The sequence below is a fragment of the Coturnix japonica genome, chromosome 9 (assembly GCF_001577835.2).
Source record: "Coturnix japonica isolate 7356 chromosome 9, Coturnix japonica 2.1, whole genome shotgun sequence".
Classification (NCBI taxonomy): domain Eukaryota; kingdom Metazoa; phylum Chordata; class Aves; order Galliformes; family Phasianidae; genus Coturnix; species Coturnix japonica.
Genome location: NC_029524.1, coordinates 7,672,940 through 7,687,814, shown reverse-complemented (window position 1 = coordinate 7,687,814; position 14,875 = coordinate 7,672,940). Strand labels below are relative to the sequence as shown.

Sequence of the window (14,875 nt, the reverse complement as noted above, 5' to 3'; positions counted from 1 at the left end):
CCTGCATCCTCTGCACCTGTGTAGAAAAAATACTACAGCTGCTCTTTGAGTGATGTGACCTAGATTTATAGAACAAAAACTGAGCCCAGGAGGTCTTCAGCTGTAGGCCTACGTTTTCACCGGATCTGAACTTTCCCAACAGTATGTTGGCCTTGATAAAGTTCTGGAACGGGTGAGCTGAGAAGGGAATTCTTGCAACTCAACCCTGGTTCCAAATCCAGCTAGCATAATCACAGTCTTGCTACTGGCCAGTAGTGTTGCTCTGGATAGCATCAAAGCATTCCTGTAAAACATTTTGAACTGCTTCCAGTGACCACTCCTGTGGTCGGTGTATAGTAACTTCTGAGCACACATTAAACTGTGCCTTGTCCCAAGAGTTATGCAGTTTCTGTATGCAGACACCAGCACAGATGTCTGTGAGTTAGCCATGTACCAAAAAGACCAGGTAAATGTGAAAACTGAGTAATTTGAGTGACTGGGCATCACAGCATCCATTGAGTAACTGTACTTCCAACACTGTCTGGAGTCAGTGGCAGCTTCCTGGGCAGGATTTATCATATCAGCTCAAGAATCTGGAATGATGATCTATATCAAAAGCTTTACCAGATGGATGCCTATGGAAATGTAATTTGACTTTAATCAAATTTATTGTCAGAGTGAAAGTCAGAAATGCAGATAAAAGCTTTAAGAGTGAAGAAAGGAAAAAATTAATTTGTAGCAAGCTAATTATTTTGTTTTCAGAATCCTTTTTTTCATTCTTTTTGTGTAGTGCTGTTTCTTTAAAGAAACCAACTGGCGTGAAGCAGAAGACAATGTCCATTACAGCATTGCTTCTCTGTGTAAAGGTTAGTATAAATTACTTGTATTTAATTTCTCTAAGGACCTGAAATAAACTAAGGCCATCCAAAAGAAAATAAAAAGAATGAAGAAGTGAATAAGATATTTTTTGCAGTCTTATACTTCTAATCTATATCAAAGACAATGTTGTGGCCTAGGGAGAGACAAAACAGGAGAAGCATCAGGAAGGGACTAACGAGGACTGTGTATAGGAATCTGTGTGCTTAAAACCAACGGATGCACAAATAGCACCTACTGCAAGCTAACCAAAAGTCAAAAATTATCCCCCAAAACTATTTTTACATCGTTACAGCCGTAACATCCATTTCTAGGAAACATTTATTCATTAGTGTACTGCAGGGTGAATTACAAGTTATATTTATTTTATAGGATTCCAGTTATGATTTGCTTTAAATTGCAGTTGCAATGTGCACTTTGTAGAGGAGATTTTTAAACAGATGGGCCTTTGGTATTATTTGATTTTGCTCTCCTGGAGAGGACAAATACACCGATAAATCTATGTACTGATGTAGATGGTGGCTGAAGGATTTCTCTGAGATGTTTGTTGGTGCAGTATTTCAGATATATATGCAATACAAAAGACTGACACAGACTAGAAAATAAATTGAGACGAAATAATTATTACCGCTAGATATAAATTCCTGCTCATATTTATAGTACTGTTGATAATGAAAGAAACAAAATAATGAAATTTCCTATAAACGTGTGTGAGATTATCATAGTTGTCCATCAGCCTACTCTGACAATGCTGTAGAGCTGAGCTTAGATTTTCAAATGCTCTCCTTCTACTACCTTCTTCTGCTGCTGTTCTTAACTCCTAAGCAGTCAGGATTTGGGTTGCAGGAAGATGAAAAGGAGGTATTTCACTTATGCGTTTCTCACTGAGGACAGTCTAAGAACGGGGGAGGTGGATGTAAACATTTGTGAGAATAACAATGTGAATAGTACAAATGTATTGATTTTCAAATTAAGTACTGGATAATTAAAAAAAAATAATAATTGAAATTATTTTAATAGTACAACATTAAAAGTATTTGTATTATTTTTTTCCAGACATAAGAATTGGCCTGATTTCCACAAGTGCAAGGCAAGGACGGATACTGTCTTTTCCACTGGGATCTGAGGTTATAGAGCATTTCTGAGAGGCAAGTCATTTGCTGCTACTTCTGAAACTAACTTCTTAAGGTATTCAGGACTGTACAAAGTGATTTATATCATCCTTTGATACTGTGAATTGTTTGCAAAAGCCTTGCATTTTCAGGAAAAAATATAGTAATTCATACGGCATCACTCTTTAGAGCAACAGACTCAGAAGAAAACAAAACAAAGTCACATTTGAGTGAGCTACCATGCATCATTTTGGGATTTAAATCTTTCTTCTTTGCGTCTTATTACAGTTTGCAGTGTTTTTTTGTGTTGTTGTGGTTGAAAAAGATGGTGCCGATAAAAATATAGCTCTCCCCTCCTGCTGCTTGGCGTGGACTCATCCCTTTAAGTCAATAAGCTGCATAACATACATGTACATGCGCATAAAAAACAGCTTTTAGAAAGAGAAAGAGGTGAATGCTGTGAGAACCACCTCAGTGACTTTATGAACTTAAGTGCTGACTGCTCAGAAGAGTTACGATCCTTCTGTTTGATGGTGAATATTGCTGTAGGATCATATTACAATTCTTTGTGCTGTATATATTTACTTGCCTTCTTGCAATAAAAATAATCCTTCCTTTTATTATAGGTAATTCCAGTTTGTAACAGATCAGCAACTTGGTGTTGTTTCTTGGGCAGGGTGAGGGACTCGGTACCTATCTTGCATGGGCTTTTCCAGGTGATTCAGGTTATTTACTGGCTATGACTTTCCGTTCATACAACATTTGAAGTTTCATCAAAATAATTTGGAGCACCCTGGGACCAAATAAACAGCAGAGCTTGAAATATCTATTTTCCAAGATAACCACGCTAGAACTTGCCAAACCAAACGTTACTGTCAAAAGCATGGCTCAGCCATAATGTGGAAGTGATTTCATGGTAAAAAGTTTGCTCAATAAAATATCCTGTACTTGGAGAAGAAGAAGCATACCTATTTTAAAGAAGTTTTAACTGTAGCCAGTCCTGTGGCTTGTGGCTGATCTTTATTAGCTGCTATCTTTTCAGATTCTATTTCTTTATTTCAAGGTATTATTCAAGTTGTTTCTCCATTGCTGTTTTGGAGGAGTCACTAGAGGAAGTAAACTGCATTTCCATCAAAGTCTCTTCTTCTGTTTTACCTTTGAATTTTAAGGCTGAAAGCTCTACAGAACATTGAACTGATTGTGTCTGTACAGTGCCTGGGAAGTTTAGATTGAAGCATCAACAAAGCATTTGGAATCTGGAAGAAATAAAGGTTACATGATGAGATTATTGGAAAGGAAGAGGGAAGAGATGGACTGGATGTTGGGCTTATCAGCTTTGCATCCAGTACTGGAGACAGATTCCCAAATTTAGTAGTGTCATCTAAGAACAGCTCATGCCTTTTAAGTGGCTTAAAGGCTGAAGCACTGAGAGGCAGTTTCCACACTTTTCATAATCTACCTGAAGTTTGTCACTAGAGTTATGTCAGTCACAGACAGGAATGACAGAGGAGGGTAGATTCTTCAGCATCCTCCCTGCTTCCAACTCCACAGAGGAAAACCAGTATGAATTTTAGCCAGCTTCTAATTTGGTTGAAAATTCTTTTCCCTTCGTTTTTGTGAATGGAACAGGTGGAATGGGTGAGCACGATGGTGGAGGCAGAACCTTGTGAACAGTTTGTTGCCCAGGGACTGGGCAGCAGTAGACAGATGCAAAGCACCAGATCAAGAGGATAAGGGGATTAAGTAATCAGGCTAAATTCCTCTTCCTGATAAACTCAGTGGAAACTTTGCTATTGTCTCCACTGGCTATTTAGCAAGGATAGCTATGATTAATCAGCAGTGTTGAGTTTGTTTTCCCTGCTGTGTGCAGTTTGTTCTAGGAGATTCTGAGGAGATAGAGAGGATGGTGGAGCATTGGGCTGCCATACTTAGAGCTGGCTTTTCCAGTCTCTTTCACATTAACATTTCTATCAAGTATCATACAGGTATATGGCATTTCACCTCATGAATGAATCTAGTTCCTCGTTTTTCCTTGGTTGTAATTCTCGGGGTTGCTTTCTTTTGTTTGTTTGTTTTTTCCAAACATTGATGCAGCTGATGTTTTGTTCTTTCCATAGCTCCCATCAAACTCTGATGGATCTTGACTATCCTTTCACTCACTAGCTTCATTGTGACTTGTCTGTGTATTACTATTTCCCAGTTTGTCATTTAGTAACTGAAAAACTGGGATGTATAAGAACATGGGAAATGACATGTCACCCTGTTGTCAAATTTGGAATTGTAGCAGCTCTGTAATACATGATACAGTTGTGAATTAAAATTTCCCATTGACCTGGAGCTTAGAAGCGTACTCTTGGTGCATTATTTGCTTCATCAGTTTTGCTGCTCTTCTTATAAATATACCTGTGGAGTTTTTTTATTCCTATTTCCTATTTTGTTATTCCTAGTAAACATCAATGTATTTGGCATGCTTTTGCCTTCATGGGAGATATTTGCAACCAAGGTGGCAAGTTTTGATTATAGACTGATTGGCCAAGAATATATAAAATCCTACTTGTATGTTTCAAAAAACAGCTATATCTGAAATAATTCAATATAGGAAGTTTTTATGAAGCCTGTCCTTATAAGCTCTAGGATGAATGTATTTGACGCTTGAAAATTTATCTTAAGGAAACTACTAAAGATGATTTTGTTATAATAGTGTAATGCAGATCTACTTTTGGTAACTAAAAACCTTGTCAAAAGTGCCTGCTTTCCACTGGGAATAACGCATTGAAGCAAACTTGAGATCCAGCCCATTTTCAAGTTGCAGCCTACCTAAGATCATGTGATCTGTCTAAAACCTTTGAGATCTCATTCAGACTTTACAGGTAAATCCTTCCTTGGTGTAATGTCTTGGATGTGATATTTCAGTGTTGGTGTTACTTTGCTGAAGTTGAGACTGTGTGTGTCAAAATCAGCTTTCAAAGGGAAAGGTCTGTGTCAGCCTTAGCTATAGAGAGGCCATTGTCTCTCCAGAATAAAGTAGTAGATATTTCAGAAGTGCTTTGAAGTTGTTCCAGCCTCTTCACGGAGCTGTGAAATCTGATAGCTCAGCTTTTAAGCTGTTTGTGAAAGTACAAACTGTAGTACTTGTGGAATTCATTCAGTGACTTCCAAACTGGAGCCTGGCCTGGGAGTGGGAAGAAAGCGTTTAAGAAAAGAGTAGAAAAAAGGCTTCAGTAGTATGTGGCAGATAACTGTCAACTTTGGCATCTTTTCAGATTTGCGGCTTCATGCTTTCTAGAGATAAACTGTGACTTTTCCCCAAGGACTGGATGATTTTCTTTTCTTTTCCACTGAAACTCTTAGAGCAGTATGACTGCAGGAGCTAAGCAAAATGCAGAACTACCGGCATCGCATCTGCCATGCTCTTAGATAGTAAATTTATGGGTGCAGAACATCTCTGGGAGCTTCTTTCCATTTACATCAATTTCTCAGTATTTTCCATCTGTAAAGCAGATAAATAGGACCCCCTGTCTATGTTACCATGCTGTGTAATGTTTCCTCTGGATTTGCCCGAAGCCTTTTGTCTCATTAACAGGTGTGCTGAGGATGTTCTGTGGGCTCAAAGCATTCCCAAGCACCCTCTGGGACAGGCAAGCTGGTGTGAAAGCAGAGAAGGAGCAACCCAAGAAGTAACCGCATCCTGAAAATGTCAAACTTTCTTATCCTTTTCATTGTCACTAGAGCTGAAATGTGAGTGGGCAGCAGGGTTTCTCCTCCTGCTGTGCAGCCTGTTGCTTTTGTTTTATTTCGATAGAGATGAAGGAATGTATTCACTTAATGTCTCTTCATAGTGTTTTCTGAGCTCGCCTTGACTGTACAGTATGTTGGAGACATAACATCAGTTTTGCTCCAGTCAAGTCTCATGCTATTGCAGAAACCTTTAAGATAAGGATGGTGGTGTTTTTGCTTGAACTGCCTGGCTTGTCTGGTCACACAGGCTACAGCTCAAGTTAACGGTTTGCCAGCTGCTAACACAGTTATTCTGTGCAGTAATCCAATCCCTCTGTGCAATGCAAGTGTTATTTTGCAGTGTGGCTGCTCTCAGTTAACAACCCCAGTGAGCAAGCAATGAGTGTGGCTTACAATGTTGAGGGGGAGAAAAATGGAAAATGTGCATTTCTACTTGCTGAAGACTGATACAACAGATTCATAGACATGTAGGGAAAGGTCAGAATGCTTGGGCTAAAACTGAATTGCAGCTGCCTAGGAGGGATAGCAAGGAAATACCTGAGTAATCAAGTATGAGGAGGAAAAGTAGAAGTTTGTTCCTTAATGAATAAATGAGCAAATAATAGGTGACCTAGGCAAAGGTCTTTGATGTCTTTCTGCCTTCAACCACAAAAGAAAAAAATGAATTATGACCAGATGTTAAAGCAGTTAGTTTTAACAAAGAAGCAGGAAAGAAAAGGAACAGGTCAGGTGTACTTGACAGATTATGCAAGTCAGCAGGACATGATACTGTATCCTTGAATGTAAAAAAATTGCAAATGCTAAGCCTGCTGGCTTTTTCTTTATGAAATTCAGAAGAGGGGGGGGGGTCTCCTGTTGTTGTCAAGAAAGCAAATGCATGACTTGTGCTTGAAAATGCAGGAGAATCTGAGGAGAGAGAGACCATAGAGGAGTTACGGAGAGGTAATGCTAATTCAGCATCGAAATTTTTAAATGGCATGAATTATTAGCTGATAATTTGCAATGTTTATTGTCCCTGTTAATATGATAAATAACTATCCTATTACCACTGCATGCAACTGGTTTAGTGGTTTTGGTGGAACCTTTCTCCAAAGATAAGCTAGGATTCAGTCCCACACATCTATCATGATCTATCATGAATAAAAACATGGTAAAGTGAGCACACAACTGACTGAGACATTCCTGGGATGAACCAGTAAACAGGGATTTACAATTTCTCATCTAAAGACTGCCAAGGGAGGTCATGAAGACTTTGTTGCTGGAGTCTTTTAAAAGCAGTGCAGATAAATAGCACTCGATTGCACCTCTGAGGTAGGATATGGACTAGATGATTTCCTGAGTTTCCTTCCACTTCTTTGTTCCTGTGACGCTGTGATGTGAGGCTGACTGGGGAGATATTAACTCAAGCACAAATAACTCAAGTTAACTGCTCACTGAAGACAAAACTCTCAGCTTAATAGAGGTCACTTTAAAACCTGGCTGGGAAAACGTGGTTTCATACATGGTAATAGTGTCCCCAGAGGAAATCCAAAGATGAGTGGTAGTTTTGAGTATAATGTGGACTGATTGGAGAGGCTCCAAAGGAGTAAATGATCAAACTTCAAGAAGACAAACCTAGAAGGGAGATGGAAACTATTTGGATTGCTTGAAGAATAACAGCCAAGAGGAAACATTGCAAGACTTATCAAATACAGAAAAGGCTGCTATAAAGAAGAACAGTATGTTGTTTACAGAGAGTAAAAGTTCTGCAGTAGATGAAACAAAACTGATGGAAGTAAATTGTAGCAGAAGAGACTCAAAGGAGGGGGGGAGAAACACCTGTCCAAAGCAGGAATAGCAGTGCCCTGGAAAGGATAGATAGAGTGACTGCAAAATTCACAGTGGCCATAAAGAACAGATTAGAGAAATAACTGTCTAGAATAACATGAAGATACTTGTTCCTACTTTGGATCCTGGGATGGACAGGATGTACTTTCAGTGTCCCTTATCTGAATTCTTTTCCAAAGATCTTACTTCTCTTCAGTAACAATGTTTTGCCTTGATATTTGAGGTACATAGGGATTAGATCTGTTTATGTATTCTTCAAAATAGTATTGCTACTCTTTGTTCCTAAAGAACCTCTTGGCCTGGCAAGCAGGGAAAGCAGCCACATCTGCATCTAAGATTTTCTCATTTCCATTCCTTGTTTGTCAGGGAGTATCTGCTGGATAACCTGTCCCCTACCCTACTGCAGCTAGCATTGCAGCTTGTGTATGGAATGTAAGAGATGCTGGTTGTTTTGCATGGGTGACTGCAAGCTGTGAACAGCTAAGCCATATTTAGTATCCAGTGGTTGCAAATGAAGCTGTTTTATGCAGTTGCTGCATGGGTGGATTCCTAATTAGCATTTGTAACAGTTCTTCAAGTAACACCTATGCTGAGGTTAGTTGCACATATTCAGATTGTTGTGCAAGACAAATCTTCCCCAGTTACAGCTTGAGTTTAAATTTTCATCATCTTTTTGGTGTTAGGCTGATGGAGAACATGATGTAAATGCAAATTTAAATTTAAAAAAAAGGAGTGCAAAACATAGCTCATATTTGGGCAATGTCAGATAAGTTTTCTGAGGCTAGATCTGCTAAAATACTACAAACTGATCTATCATTTCTGTTTAAGAGCTCAGAAGTGAGCAGACAGTTTGGATCAGGCAACAGTCTACAGCTATGTGTCCAAAACAAGAGCTTTTGTTCCAAACTGGGCTGATGCATGTCATCAAATATGCAAAGAATGCAGGGCCGTTTGTGGTGCTACTACAGATACCATCGCATGAAAGCCAAGCACACAAATTCCTGTTGAAATAACACTGCAGTTAAGATGAAGGCAATCTAAATAAATCGGAAGGATGCCATATTCTGCAAGTGTGCTACCGTTTGATATAAAATGATCTGTTTTTCTTTGAAATCCACCATTTGAAGACATTTCCCTTGAGCAAGTGCCACGGTTCAGGCAATTAGCTGTGAAACCCTTCAGGGTTGAAGGGTTGAGGTTAGTCACAAGAAGGGGGTTAAGTGTTGAATCAGCTAGTGTGATTTCAGAGAAAATCTATGAAGGCTGCATCCCCTACGTCAAGACATGATGCTTTTCCGATTGACATTGTTTTTAAAATCAAACATATCCGTATATGTGAGAGCTCTTTGTGTTAACATGTATGAATTGAAGGACATTTCGCACTGGTTTGTGGAAAAGCTCCATCAATTGCTCTGAGCAATCTTCTTGCCCAGTTCAGTGGTATTTTTGTAACAACACCACAATTAACAGTTAAGATTGCATTCATACTTAAAGTTGAAGTGGGAATTATTTTTGTTGTTAGGCATGAAAATAGTGATTGAACATAACTAAAAATAACACTGTTTTCTTTCTAGAAAATTGTATGGAAATATATTCATTCCTTTGGGAATTCAAGCAAATTTAGAGTAACACTCTTTAAATTTTATAACATCTGTAATACTTGAACTGTCATTTTAGTGCTTGAAACTCCAGGCAGGCATAAATGGAAATTCATTTCAGTAGATTGACTACCTTGAAAATATCTTAAATGAGCAAAATTTCTGACACACTGCATCATTAGTAGTAGCGAAAGAATTAAAAACAAAACAAAACCCACAAAGCACTAAATCTGCCAAATGGCATATTTGAGCTCTGACACTCGCCAGTTTTGGAATTAGCTTCTTTGGGCAGCTGGTAGAGTTAGTTTTCAGTAAAGCAAATATTTTGCAGAAGTGAATTTATCTTTCAGTCCAGAATTTGAGGCATCACAGGGAGTTACATTTCTTTGTCAAGACTGCGGCTCGAGAGGTTGCTGTGTCAGGACCACCATCTGCTGATGCTTGTCAGTGTGCTGTAGTGGGAGATATTTTTCATCACCCTTTGGTGATGAACTGAAGTAAATCTCTTCTGCTTGCTGTATGCAACTTTAAGATATTACAAGTACACCTGGAGAATAGGTGTTCATAGCTACAAGAGCTGCTCCAAAAGCAATGCCTTCAGCTGTTAGATGTTGGCCTGCTGTCAGGAGGCAGATTTTGGTGGTATGGCAGTAGGGGTTGAAGCCTTCAACCAGTATCTCTTTACATTTTGTTTCTGTGTGAGAGATGACAGCAGAGGAGCAGCCTGACAGGATTGTGTCTGACATGGAAGCATTTATGAAGCAAAGGTGTGTCACTGAACGGCACCCACTGATATTCATTGACACTTGCTGAATGTTTATGGAGACCAAGCAGTGGGTGTGTGCACAGTGAGGTGGTAGGTGGTACATTTAGGCACTGGCAACAGTGGTATATGTGAAAGACAAGCCATGTTCTGGGTGGCCGTGCACAGCTGTCACACCACAAAATGAGGAGTATCTCAGTTAACATGCCTGGATGAATCAGCTAACAGTGGTGACTGTGCTGAAAAGCAGTGTTTTGTAGCTGAGTTCTATCATAATGTTATTGTACTCTTTGTAGCTGTTGAAGTTTCAACAGAAACATATAGGAGACATTGCTTTCAGAGGGATTTATATATAAAGAAATTGTCATGTCTGATTATAAGTTCATCATTAGGAGAAGCCCCTTGGTTTGACCCAAACTAGCCTACAATCAGAATGCTGGACATCTGGGTACCTGGAGGTACCTGAATGGTGTTGCAGGAAAAAAAAAAGGTCTGGAAAATGCTGATTAATATGTAAAAACAAGTGGGTGGGTTGCAGCAGAGGGGGTTGGTACCGGTGGTGAATGGGAAGCAAAGCAGATTAAACTCGTTCTGGAAAGATTTGCTGGCAAAGGCGACGATTTGGATCGCAAGCCCCTGTTAATCTGTCTCATCTGGAGGAGTCACTGCAGGGGATCGCCTCTGTGTTGAAAAAGTAGTTGAGTGATATGAAATCACAAATTCAACACAACTGGCGTTTTACTGTTTTTCACTCAAGCACTTTTTCAATTATGCTCCTTTTCTGTAAACTTCTAATTCATGGATCAGACTAACAGATTTTCCCGTGTTTTTTCTTTAACTGGAAACTGTGCTGATACTAACCAAAAGAAAACGAGGAGAAAGGGGCAGTTTATTTCTAGTGTCTTTATCTTCCACCAATGAAAAGACGGGTAGTAAAATCTCTCTCTTAGCAGGACTGACTTTGTGTTTTAATGGATAGGTCTAGTCAGAGCAAAAAGAAAATTTCTCAATATATTTTCGGAGAGAAGACTCCCAATGCTAATGAGCAGCCGAATCTGTCTCAGGGAAACAGTTTGTTACTAAAAATAGATTGCTGCCTAACTGTAACTAAAATCAGATTGCAGAAACCGAGCTATTCAGAGCCCTGATTTCAGCAGCAGATGAATCTATTACAAACAGCTTTGATTATTACATATTTTAAAATGTGCCGACTGAGCCCTGTTTTGAAATTAATCCACTTGTGAGCTTCTATCAAATAGGCTTACAGCATTCTCTGCAGATTTTCTTCAGACTCCCCAAAGCCAGTGGGGAACCAGCTCATGGTTATGAGGCCAAAAAAGAAAAGCGCTGCACACAATCTATTTATAGAAGGTGAAGCAAAACTGTGTGATAAAGGGCAAATTGGAGCCTACAATGACAAGCCTCTCTTTGTTCCCAGTTGTGTGGTCTTTATGTGCAATTTTTTTACTATATGGTGTAGCAGAGAACTTAAATCACTTGACTGCAGCCTTGTTTTGAGTAGAGACCACTCCAGGGGTTCTTTCCTGTTTACAATATGCTCACTTGTGGGTGTTGCTCACTGAAAGGCTTTGTTTGCAGGAGTTCCTGCAGCATCCAAGGCTCCTCCTTGGTGATGGCCAGAGGTTGCCCCAGGAAAGTTCCATGTATGACATTTGGAGTCATCTTCTGCCTGAGATGAGCACAGCTCATGAGCCTCAGATGCTTGGTACAACAGAACAAAGACCGACCTGCTCTCACACTATGATATTTGAAAGTGTGGAAGTAACAGTAGAAGCATGGAAGACAGAAGCCAACCTTTCTGGCTGATCTTGTGTGTTATCACACACATATTACTGATGTAAATGTTTTTGTTTTCTATTCCTGTCTCTTTGTTCTCAGTACAAAAAGCTAAGGACTTCTCTGTCCTGTGAATTAATCAGCCCAGCCTTGTCCAGCTATTTCTGCAGTTAGTTCAGATCTGGTATCTGGGCTGTATCTCCACAGTGTGCTTTTAAGAAATTCTGGCCCTGAGAAATAAACCCTGACCTGGGTACCAGTTCTGTGGCTTATATCCAACGCCATTTTCAACTCTTCCAGAAATGTAGGAGTGACCAATTTTTCCTGCACTCACTTTAATTAGGTATTTTACTGCCTAAGTGTGATGTCTCTAAGAAGAGGAATAGTGGAATAGTGCTGAGGAGATACTATATGAATTTTATTCTTGAGGTCCAGGACGATTAAAATGAATGACTTCTGAGACAGCTTTCTTTCTTGTTCTTTTTCCTTTTTCTTTATGCCTGTGATAAAGTTGGAGGGAGGCTGCAGAAGCTGGATAGTTTGTCTCCCAAATATAGAGAATGTTGTTGTCATTTCAGAGTATTTTCACAGACAAGTGGATTTATGGCAGCAGTTGTTTTACTTGAACATTATCAGCACATTTGCTGTGTGTGTGCTACCTAAGTTCTTCATCAGCTTCTGTAAATCAGACCATCACCCAGTCTGTCATGTCTCACCTTTGCCAGATTCCTCTTCAGTCCTGGGAGCTCACGTGTTTGCTTAAAAATTTGAAGACTCCTTCTGCATTGTGACAAGTGAAAGAATGGATAAAACATCAAGGCTTTAACACTTAGCAATGCTGTATGGGAGCTAAATGCTGCAGCTAGGAAGCTGAGTAGCAAGGATCAACGAATGTGATGCATCTATCTGTATTCCCATATGTCAGTCTCAGACAATTTCACAGATTTGCTAATGGGAACAAGGCTTTCAGTAAAGCTTCTTCAGAGCCCTTACGGAGATGTGAATGTACTCCAGAACCTTGATGAGTGATAAGAGGAAACACTGAAAGACAAATTCCCACTTCTGATTCTTAGACACATGACCTCCTTCTTAAGTCAGGAGTCACTCTGAGTTCAAAGAAATCAGTGTTGGCTTCCTCCCAGGATGCGAACTCTTGAGAGCTCTGTTTTATATGCCTGTGTGTGTATGAATGTATACACACACATATAATGCTATTTTCAAATACTCAGTGGAAATTTAATGGAGTTGCAGGAACAGAAGAATGGAGAGCTAATTCTGTATCCAGCACATAACCCAAACACTGGCTGAGTTGATGCCAGAAAGGAAGGCAGAGCAGGAAAGCCAACGCCAATACAAGTCCAGTCAGATGGCTAGGAAAGTCTCCACCTTGCTCTGATCTTCAGGAGTCCTTGCTGAATGTTAGAGCTGACCTAGACAAAGAAAAAAAAGTGCATTAAAAAGGTTGAAAGCATCTTTTCAGGACTGCATTCTGTGGAAGGTGTATTGGCCAAAATTTTAAAGGTTGATTTTGAAATATTGAGTTATGCCACAACAGCTCATCACAGTGGTTGTTCAGCTATGTCGTGCTATGATTTTCCTCTACGCCCTGGATATCCCAGTCAGACCAACACAGCCTTTACAACCACCAAACATGCAGGTGAAGCAGAGCAGTAAGTAGATGCTTTCATGGGAGTTGTGTGTGCCCAGCTATGTTCAACCAAGACTGGGAGCTCCAGACAGCTGGGGGGTGATGGCTGCTTGGAGCTGCCTGGCCTTGGCTTTGCAACCCTCCCATAGGTGTTTCTGAGCATGCTGAGTTTCAGCTCTGTTGTTACCGTCTGTTGTGGCATCAGTGGTGTTTTTTCACTTGTCATTTGTGCGTAAAGCCAGTTCAGCTTCTCTTCTGGAGTTAGGATACAACCAGAGCTGCTGTCAGTACATTATAGATGGAAGAACAAAATAAACCCCCAGATGCTGGTTTCCTTAGCAACAACTTGGGGTGAGGGTGATTCCAAGAGAAGGGTTCTAAAGCTGCAGTGCTGGAACCCAAAAGGACACAGATCTGCCTCAGCACCCCACCTGTTTCAGCCGGATTCTCAAGTCTTTATAGCGTGGAACAGGATGATCCCATTCACTACTGTCACCTTCAAATATAAACCTGCTGGAACAGATAGCTCTTCACAAAGCCATGCTGTACTCCCACTATGTGCTAACAAACAACACTGTGCTTGTAAAAGCACCATAAAATGATAGTGTTCTTTCTTTTTTCTTTTCTTTTTTTTTTTCTTTTTTTTCCTAAAAGATGCTCACGGGGTGGGTGCAAGAGACACAGCAGTCCAGCTTGAGGGTGTTCAAATTACCAGAGTTTGACAAAGAGAATGTGCAGCTGACTTCCTATGCTATTCCAGAAAAATAAACACCACTCATAAATACCTATTCCGCTTTCCATCTCTGAAGGATTTCTACTGAGTGATGTAAGCATCTGAGGGGAGAGCTTGGAGTGGTGGGGAGGGTAACTGCCACACTGGTTTTAGATGAGCCTTCAGTCCTAGGGGCTTTCTGGACTCACTGCTAAGTAAAGCAGCTTTTACTCAGAAAGACTTCTCTGGCACAGCGAAAGCACTAGGACAGGGAGACTGCCAGATCTGCAAGTCTTACTGTTAATAGACATGTTTTGAAGCAACTATTGATTTGTAAAGTATTATGTAAAGTGATATGTCTTTCCTGAAGAGTGGTTGAAGCTTCAAAACAAAGCGTTGAGCCTTTTGTGTATTTCTCCTTCCTTTGCTGTTATTGTGACAAAGACTGCTGCATGAAGATTTTTGGCTATATTCATCATTCATAGAATTCATCTACTTCTACTCCTCATTCCTCATCTGAAGTCAGTGATTTGAAAGTCTGGGTAGATATCGAGGTGTGCTTACCTGGTTTGAGGTTTAAGAGTTTCAAAAATATACCGGGATTGCTGGCTTTGGACTCCAGTCCACAGTCATATGCAATTCCGATGCAACATGTCTAATTCTCTGCATTGTTACCTCCCTTTACAGTGCTTATATACTGCAATAAGGTCTAAGGAAACATTACTGTAGCTTGAGTTGTATGTTAGCACACATGCAGATCTGTATGTATATAGAAGCAGGGAGATGGGAAATGCACTATGATACTTAGAGTGCTTAATGTGTATA

At 40.0% G+C, this 14,875-nt stretch overlaps 2 long non-coding RNA genes across 2 annotated transcripts; one reads left to right on the top strand and one right to left on the bottom strand.

Annotated features, from left to right (window-relative positions):
• On the top strand, nucleotides 1–2,871 carry LOC107318037. Its single transcript, XR_001557134.2, has 3 exons — nucleotides 1–172; nucleotides 770–845; nucleotides 1,912–2,871. It is a non-coding gene; the product is annotated as an uncharacterized LOC107318037 (long non-coding RNA).
• Nucleotides 2,872–12,902: 10,031 nt separating this feature from the next.
• On the bottom strand, nucleotides 12,903–13,711 carry LOC107318035. Its single transcript, XR_001557132.2, has 2 exons — nucleotides 13,526–13,711; nucleotides 12,903–13,120 (listed from the first exon to the last, which is right to left on the bottom strand). It is a non-coding gene; the product is annotated as an uncharacterized LOC107318035 (long non-coding RNA).
• Nucleotides 13,712–14,875: the final 1,164 nt, after the last annotated feature.